This window comes from Prionailurus viverrinus, chromosome B1, assembly GCF_022837055.1.
Source record: "Prionailurus viverrinus isolate Anna chromosome B1, UM_Priviv_1.0, whole genome shotgun sequence".
Taxonomy (NCBI): domain Eukaryota; kingdom Metazoa; phylum Chordata; class Mammalia; order Carnivora; family Felidae; genus Prionailurus; species Prionailurus viverrinus.
The window spans coordinates 31,031,710-31,040,996 of record NC_062564.1 but is presented as its reverse complement, the minus strand read 5'-3'; the positions used below and the strand labels follow the sequence as shown (position 1 = coordinate 31,040,996).

General features: G+C 42.5%; 1 protein-coding gene across 3 annotated transcripts in view; it reads left to right on the top strand.

Annotated features, from left to right (window-relative positions):
* The first annotated feature begins 3,384 nt into the window (after nucleotides 1-3,384).
* Nucleotides 3,385-9,287, top strand: part of FUT10 (fucosyltransferase 10) — a 96,281-nt gene continuing 90,378 nt past the window's right edge. For all 3 annotated transcript variants that reach the window (XR_007151820.1, XR_007151821.1, XM_047857419.1), the window contains exon 1: nucleotides 3,385-3,681. The gene's annotated coding sequence lies outside the window, so the exon portion shown is untranslated. The remainder of the gene's footprint in view (nucleotides 3,682-9,287) is intronic.

Below are 9,287 nucleotides of genomic sequence, written 5' to 3'. Positions count from 1 at the left end.
GGTATGTTAAATGCATAGTTTACATTGCTTCATAAAAAAACAGTTGTGATTGTTCTCATTCGCCTACTTGCTTTCCCTGGTTTAAAGACCCAAAGGACAGTCATATCACACATACACATAACCTTTTATGTTAGTAAAATCAAGTTTAAAATTTTTTTTTCAACGTTTATTTATTTTTGGGACAGAGAGAGACAGAGCATGAACGGGGGAGGGGCAGAGAGAGAGGGAGACACAGAATTGGAAGCAGGCTCCAGGCTCTGAGCTGTCAGCACAGAGCCCGATGTGGGGCTCGAACTCATGGACCGCGAGATCGTGACCTGGCTGAAGTCGGACGCTTAACTGACTGTGCCACCCAGGTGCCCCTAAAATCAAGTTTAAAATAATGTGGAAGAGGGGTGCCTGCCTGGCTCAATTGGTAGATTGTGCAACTCTTGATCTCCAGGTCTTGAGTTCAGCCCTACCTTGGGTGTAGAGATTATTGAAAAAATAAATAAAAAGATGAAGCTTCTTAAAAAATAATAGTGATGTGGAAGAAATCCAAAGGTAGACAATACTCACCAGGGTCACCACACCACACTACCCAAATTGTTTTAAGTAGGGGAAGTGATATATTTTTCAGTTTGATTTAGAATAACACTCCTTCCCTGCTCACCATCAACAGGTGAACCCAGTGAATAGTTTTTTAAACTGAGCTATAATTGACACATTAATTTCAGTAGTACAAAATAATGATCGATATATGTATATATTGCAAGAGGATCACCACAATAAGCCTAGGTAACATTTGCCACTATATAATTATAATTTTTTTCTAATGATGAGAACTTCAAAGATCTACTCTCTTCATAACTTTCAAATATGCAATATATACTTTTATTTGTAACTGTAATCACCATCTGTAAATTAAATCCCGTCATTTTTGTAACTAGAAGTTTGCCTTTGACCCCCTTCACCCATTTCTCTCCCCTTCCCCAAACATTCTGTTCTGTTTCTATGAGCTCTGTTGCCTTTCTGTTTTAGTTTTTTAGATTCCACGTGTAAGTGAGATCATATGATATTTGTCCTCTGACTTATTTCACTTACCATAATGCCCTCTAGGTCTATTCACGTCACAAGTGGCAAATTTTCATTTTTAATGGCTGAATAATATTCCATTGTGTATATATACTGCATTTTCTTATCCATTCATCAACTGATAGACATGTAGGTTGTTTCTGTATCTTCAGGTATTATAAATAATGCTGCAATGAATGTAGGGGTGCATACCATTAACACTTCCAACACGTGGGTTTGAATTGCATGGGTCCATTTATATGTGAATTTTTTTTTCAATAAAGTATAGTACTGTACACACATTTTTTTTCCCCCTTAGGATTTTCTTAACATTTTCTTTTTTCTAGCTTAGTTTATGGTAGGAACACAATGTATCATACATACACCAAATATGTGGTGGGGGGGGGGGTTGGCATGCCCCTAACCCCCACATTGTTGAAGGGCCAACTGTATATCTTTTTTTGAGTTAGTGTTTCACTTTTTTCAGATACCCAGAAGTGGAATTACTGCTTCATATGGTGGTTCTATTTTTAATTTTTTGAGGAGTCTCCATACTGTTCTCCATAGTGACTGTACCAATTACATCCCCACCAGCAGTGCCCAGGAGGTCTTTCTTCTCTACTTCCTAACCAACACTTGCTATTTCTTGTCTTTTTCATACTGGCCTTTTTGACTGGTGTGAGGTGATATCTCCTTGTGCCTTTGGTTATTTCCCCAATGATCAGTGATGTTGGATATTTTTTCCTATGTCTGTTGGCTATCTGGATGTCTTCTTTGGAAAACTGCATATTCAGGTCCTCTGCCCATTTTTTTTAATCCGATTGTTTTTTTGATGTCGAGTTGTAAAAGTTCTTTATGTATTTTGGATATGAACCCCTCATTGGATATATCATTTGCAAATATCTTCTCCCATTCACTACATTGCCCTTTTTGTTGTTGTTGTTGTTGTTGATGGCTTCCTTTGCTGTGCAAAAGCTTTTTATTTTGATGTATTCCCAATCATTTTTGTTTCACTGGCCTCAGGAGACATATGCATAAATATGTTGCTAAGGGCAATGTCCAGGAGATTGCTGCTTATGTTTTCTTTTAGGAGTTTTATGGTTTGGGGTCTCATATGTAGGTCTTTAATCCATTTTGAGTTTATTTTTGTGTATGGTGTAAGAAAGCAGTATAGTTTGTTTTTACGTAGCTGTCCATTTTTCCCAACACCATTTCTTGAAACAACTCTTTGCCCCATTTTATATTCTTGCCTTCTTTGTCATAGATTGATTGACCATATAGGTGTGGGCTTATATCTTGGTTCTCTATCCTGTTCCATTGATTTCTGTGGCTGTTTTTATGCTAGTACCATAGTGTTTTAATTACTATAGCTTTTATATCTTGAAATCTGGGATTGTGATACCTCCAGTTTTATTCTTCTTTCTCAAGAATACTTTGGCTATTTGAGGTCTTTTGTGGTTCCATACACATTTTAGGATGGGTGGATGTGTGGTAGTATATAATTGTGTAAATCTGCCTTTCCCTGATGACTAAAGAAATTAAGCATCATTCACATACTTATTGGCCATTCATATTCCTCTTTGTGCTGTATAAGTCTTCGGTTCCTTCCTTCCCAGAGATTTTTATTAGGTTGCTTTTTTGATTTTTTTTCTTATCGTGTTTTAGGCATTCTTGCGATATTCTGGATATGAATTCTTTCTTAGATAAATCTACTGTAAATATCTTCTACTCTGGTTTTTCCTTAAGTGTCTTTTGGTGAACAGAATTTGCTTTCAGTGATATCCAATTTATCAGTCTTTTCCTCTGAGTTTGGTGTTTCGTGTGTGTGTGTGTGTGTGTGTGTGTGTGTGTGTGTTTGGTGTTTCTTGAAGTTGATACCATTATTATCAACCAGTTTTTACAGACTAGTTAATTGAGGTTCCTGGCACTACAGTGAGGCAGGCGCAGGGCAGCAATGACTCTCAGGTTCCTGCAATGTGCCCTGCACTTGTAGGACTCACTGTCTCCTCCTATTTTAAGCCCTAGATGCCTCACTTGCCTCAACCAAGCCCTGGCCCTCCCAAGATCTTCAATTACCTCCCTAGGTTTATCACCTTCCCTGCAGACTAGGGAAAAATAATTTTAAACGGGTTCTCTAAATTTGGGATTCAGTGGCCTGAAGTTAGTTTTCTTTCGCCACTTTTTAAAAACTAAAGATCATCCTGCTCAGTCTACCAAACACTGGTACCTGATTAAATGTATCCCCAGGTCTCTGCTTTGCCTGGCATGTTCTGTTTTCCTGAATAGGTGACTTTGAATTTGCTCCAGTCCTAGCAGAGTTTGAGAAGCAGCAAGTGTCCCGCGACTTACTAAAGAGAATCTCAGGAGTCTTCCAGGAACTTTTTGGGAATGAGGTGGCTCACGAGCGAGGGAGAAGCAGAAACTCCCAGGAACCTCTGTGGACTGGCCTTTAAGCCCGGCAACGGCGAAAACCTGGATGGAGGATCGCTGGGCCTGCGAGCGCGGAAAGTGATGCCGCTTTTCCCAAACCTCCTTTCCGAGTCTTCGCCCGAGCCCCGGCTGAGCGCAAACTGAAAGTGGAAAGCGGCCGGGCTGCCTGCCGCCAGCGAGCCTCCTACCCGGGACGAGGTGAGTGGGAGGCACTGGGTCTTTTCGGGCTGCAATGATACCTGGTGGGGACAGGGTCTTGATGCCCAGAAACAAAAGGAGACTTTTCTGGTGCGCACGGAAGCCGGGACGCACCCGGAGCACACCTACTCTTTGCGCCCAGAAGGGAGTGTGCGTAAGAGAAAGAGTTGCGTGCTGAAAAAGACTCGAAGTCCGTTTTGGGAAGCCTTGGGCAGCGCTTTCCAGAGACACCGCCTGAGATTTAAACCTATCTTGGGCCGAAAAAGCCCAGATGGGAGGCCGGTGACGCGCAGGAGCACCGGGAAGGCGCGCGGGTCTCAGCCGCGGGCGACTGGGGGATTTCATGTCCCTGCGGGTTTGCCGTGACCTTCCCCGCCCCACCGATTCGAAAACCTCACTCTGCCGCTTGTGTGTTGCGACTTGCTTCCTTCTTCCCCACGTCTTCAGTGAGAATCACTTGTTGCTGGAATTATGTGCTGAAGTAGTAGCGATTCTGACTGCCCAGCTCTAGCGAGCACTGCTTTTTTAACGGAGAAAATGCCATGGGGGGAGCCCTCTGAATGGCAAGGCTATCAACGTGCAATCCATTTCTTAGGTATTATTGCACCCGATGAGCGCCCTCAGAGTAGACCTCGTTTTGTGTAAGATGTGTAAATAACATCGATGTGATTTTAAGACACTTCCTGGCACCTTTTAATGATACGTTGCAAGTGTCGCGCAAAATGACTGTTTTCCTTCTCTTCACAGCTCCAACAGACTGCCCCCTACTCGCTGCCACAGCTCCCTAAAATGCATGTGGTGACTTGGGTTGTTAATTTCATTGTGTGGAGTGCATGCACTCTGGCTGGGTACAGTTTTCAGTATGGCAAGTGGGTCTTCAGGACGTCATTCTCCTTGCATGCCCTTCCGTATCTCAAGATGAGACAACCCAGAAGCTCATGACCAGTCTTGGGCTTGGTAGTGATGTCACACTGCAACTAGGGCATTGTTTCTGATCCACCTCGTGGTCTCAAAGGGAGGGCTTTCAGGTGGGGTCTGGTCAACCGTTGAATAAGCAACCCAGGTATTTGCACACTAAAGTGGCAGAGCCACCAGTCAGGAAGCACCCTAACCTCAATCTCAGAACTTTCTCCTTAGGCCTGAAAGCCACAGGCAATGTCCTAGCATCAGAGGCTCATTCAAGTCGGTTCCATTTTTGAAACTGCTGGCTTCCCATGCTGGCTTCCTGCTAGATGGCAGTGTGTAACTGAATTAAATAGGCAGTCTTAACTGTTACTGTTATATGGCTCCTCTTTCATTGTTCACTTAAAAAAAAACCCTGTTTATCTTACAAACAGTATGTTTAAAAAAATTCAGACCAGGATCTTTAGAAAATAAAGAAAAAGGACATAGTTTGGACCGACAATAATGTTATTCACATATGTCTAAGTATTGCTCGGATACTGGCATTTCCACCCCATGTTTAAATGCTTTCTAAATGTGGAGCGTAAAGTGCCGATTTCAGTGGGAATGCAACATCTAATTCAATTACCAGCATTTCCCAATAAGCTTTATAGTGTTTCTCATCACGGGTTGTTAAAAATTGGGAAAAAAAAGTTTGTTTTTATTTACAGTGTTTTTCAGATATTTCTTTGAGAATAAAATTTGAGTTTTCAAAGTTAATGATGAGTTGCTAAAAAAGAGAATGAAAATAAACTAATCCTAAACTTGTTATACAGAAATAGTTCTTCATATTTCCAGAACTCTTAGTTTATGATGGCTCAAATTATCTTGATCACCTGTCTCTTGATTAATCTTTCTTCTGTGGAGAGTTTTTCCTCCTGGACACTCTTCATGGGATGAGAGCGCTTCATTTTGGGATGAAACCCCAGATCACCTGGTCCAGCCCTTTGTCTTCGGGCATGTGAAGTATTAGCCACATTGTGTTGGTGTTGTTTAACCAGTACCTCATTCATGATTACATAAATGATCAAAGCAGATGATCTTTTGATTTGTTTTCATTTTTTGGTCTGGGTGTGTTTTAATTTAGCTTAAGTAGACCCACTGATTGAGACTGTATTAATACCACATCATTTGAGTGCTTCAGCATATCCAGAATTTAAGAGTTTAACAATGGCATCACCTTCGTTTCTATAATAGAGATGTGAAAGTCTCAGGCTACAAATTCTGTCCCTCCATTAATCACCCATCTTGATTCACATGGCTTGCCAGTATTCCTTTCTCTCTCATTATTCTCAACATGTCTCCCCTGAAATGTGTGGTTGGTGGAAGAGGATGAACTTCCAGGATAGAGTCTGCAACGCCAAGCACTCTACATAAAAATAAGTGCTCAGCAACATATGAAGTCTGTTTAAAAAGAGTGAGGAAAATGAACACCAATAAATGTTAATAAAGTAAATTGGATGGAAGTGGAGGCCAGAACCATCACTCCACGTTCACCAGGTGCCCAAGGAACAGACGCAGGCACTAGGTTAGAATAAGTCAGCTTTTTAGTGTTCAACAATTGCTTTATATCCATCTCATAAAGCATCTTCAGAAAGTTTCCTGAAAAGTGCCAGCTTCCTGCATTCTTTCCACCACTGTGACAGGAACAATCACAATGATGTGGACCTAGATCTCCCCACTTGGCATTGGGAGGGGTAAAGCTTGCCAAAGCACGTGGCTTGGAAAGTCCAGGAGAATGGCTAGGCTAGTGGAAGAGAGGTGTGGATGTGCTAGGTGGAGACTAGAGCACAGAACAGGAAGCTACATTCAAGGAATAGTCAGAACGAAGTGTATGTGTGGTTAGAAGCTGGAGAAGCAGGGCAGGGTCCAAGGAGTCTTGTTTTTCTAAGCTACTCAATTTGATCTTTATCTTGAAATCTGTGGGAAGCCATTGATGGATTTTCATCGGAGGAGAGATGTCCAGTTGACATTATAGAAACAACTCTACAGGCAAGTGGAGAGAGTGCAAGGGGTCAGACCGGTAGGAACACCAGTTGTCAGGCTTATGCAGTAACCAGATAGGAATGCAAGAGAAGTGTTGAATGGAGGGGTTAAAAAGTTCCTGGAGAGTTGTCCAAAAGCCCTTAGACTTCCCCACCAGCCTACCATCATCTGTCTTTCCCAGGGCAGCCATATTTCAGGGATATTGTGAGGGCTTATACATTATAAAATGAAAATGTACTTGGGAGAGTCAAACCTACTTGAGAAATTATGCTTTTGTGGGAATAATTTAAATCTGGTAATTAGACACATTCCATTTAAAGACTTTCCCTGGCATAACCTTAAACTCTGTTTAGGCAGTCGCTTATTAACTCAATTGACGCACCAGTAACTAGAAGAGAGATGATCAAAGGAGCCTCCCCACAACTCCCTGCCTCTGCCTCACTTCTTTGCCCTGCCAGTGGGGACAGGGAGGAAAAGACAGACACACACAAAGTGTCAGGGTCAGAAAACCCTGTGCATCTCCCATGCTCACTTTCTCATTTTATCCTCAGAGACACGGCGGAAATCATTTCTCAGCTCCATTTCTAAGCCCCTGTACCTTGGACCGGCGCTGCATGGCTGAAACTTGAGGCTGGCACCCTCAGACTGCTAGTTTGCTTTAAGATATCTCCTCTATTTTAATTCAAAACAAAGTGGAGACATTGGAAATTATTTTAGAGTGAAAGTGTCGTTGGTGTTGATGCACTAGCACCTGCAGGAGTGTGAGGTAGTCACGCTCAGCTTCAAATCTCACTCTGGGCAGCAGATGGCCAGCCCCAGGCAGAGCACGCAAGCCGAACAATGCATTTCAGATGCTCGGCTCGGGGGTCAAGAAGGTTGGTTAGTGAGCGTCCATTTCCGATGTTACCTACCATGGTTGTCTGCACAAACACCCATTGCTTCATCCGGGAAAGGAGTGTTCTGGGGCCACCCTCTTGGTGGACTCTGAGATTCACCTTGTGGGCAATGATGAAACAGAAGGGAGCTTTCCCTCTGGAATCCCATTGCGCTGGTGCTTACTGGCTTTCACCATGCTCTCTGCAAACCCATCTGTCCCTCCAGTGGGGGGACTGTTGCCTTGTTGACAAGCTCCTGGGTCATTAATACCATATATTAGATTGATGTGCCCCAAGGTCTGTTTGATTGCTGCTTGTGATAAATCATAAACCCATCCCCACTAACTGGCTCTATTCTTTAAAATAGTGTTTGGTATGTCGTCACAGCTTGGTCCCTGAGACCTCACTATACCTCTGGCTTTGAGAATATAAGCTAAATTGAGATTCTGTGGATGAAAGGGAATTTGTAACACTAAATTCTTTTGTCATAGTTCACACAGCCATGTAAAGACTTAAAAAAGGCCCTACCTAGGACGGGCCGTAGGACAGCATTGCAGCCGCTGTAAAAATATCCCAAACTATATCTCCCATTCTCTCCCTGTCTTTTATTTTCCATTATTTCTGACCCTCTTGTCCTCCTAACAAGCTGCCACTATTTGCCCCATCTCTTTCCTGTGATCCTGGAGACCGGCGACCTGATTTCTGGACCCACTCCAGCCTTTAAAAACTATGATCTTGGGCAAATCGCTTCAACTTGCCAAGGCTCAGTTTCCTTATTTGTGGGAACTGAGAATAAAACCTACCTTGCTTACTTTACAGAGTGGTTACCAATAAGATCAAGTGGAGTGATATCTGTAAAGTCTTCTGAAAATGATACAGTTTGACACCCACTTAAGGTGGTAATATTTCATGACCTAATCTGGTTTACATTAATTATAGCTATAATAAATTCCCTTTGTGTATAACACAGAAATTTGATCATCTTTCTGTTCTGCAAGAGAAAGAAATAATGATAGTCAATGTTTCTTCTTTATTGTGAAGAAACTGAAGCTTAGAAAGATTTAGTAACTTGTCCAAATTTATATTACATATAAATGACAGAGCCAGGATTGAAACTCAAAGTGCTTGCTCCACGTTTTATATAGTTAATAGCTATTAGCATTGACTGAGTGGAAGGAAAGGCATTTCTCAGGTTCTTATGGGTTTTTGTTACTTTTTTCTCTGGTATACCAGCTGACGGAAAGCTATTCTGTATAGCTGTATAGAAGCTGTATAGAACACACTTTTTTCTATGACTTAAAAAAATTTGGGGCGCCTGGGTGGCGCAGTCGGTTAAGCGTCCGACTTCAGCCAGGTCACAATCTCGCGGTCCGTGAGTTCGAGCCCCGCGTCAGGCTCTGGGCTGATGGCTCAGAGCCTGGAGCCTGTTTCTGATTCTGTGTCTCCCTCTCTCTCTGCCCCTCCCCCGTTCATGCTCTGTCTCTCTCTGTCCCAAAAATAAATAAACGTTGAAAAAAAAAAAATTAAAAAAAAAAAAATTTTTTTTTAAGTTTATTGATTTTGAGAGAGACCGAGACAGCGCGAGCAGGGGAGGGGCAGAGGGAGGGAGAACCTTAAGCAGGCTTTGTGCTGCCAGCACAGAGCCGGACGTGGGGCTTGAACTCCTGAAACCGCAAGATCATGACTGGAGCTGACACCAAGAGTTGGACGCTTAACCGAGTGAGCCACCCAGGCGCCCTACAGGTTTTTTTCTATGATTAAAGCAGATAATCTGTGCTAGTATTGTTGGATGGGAATTTTATA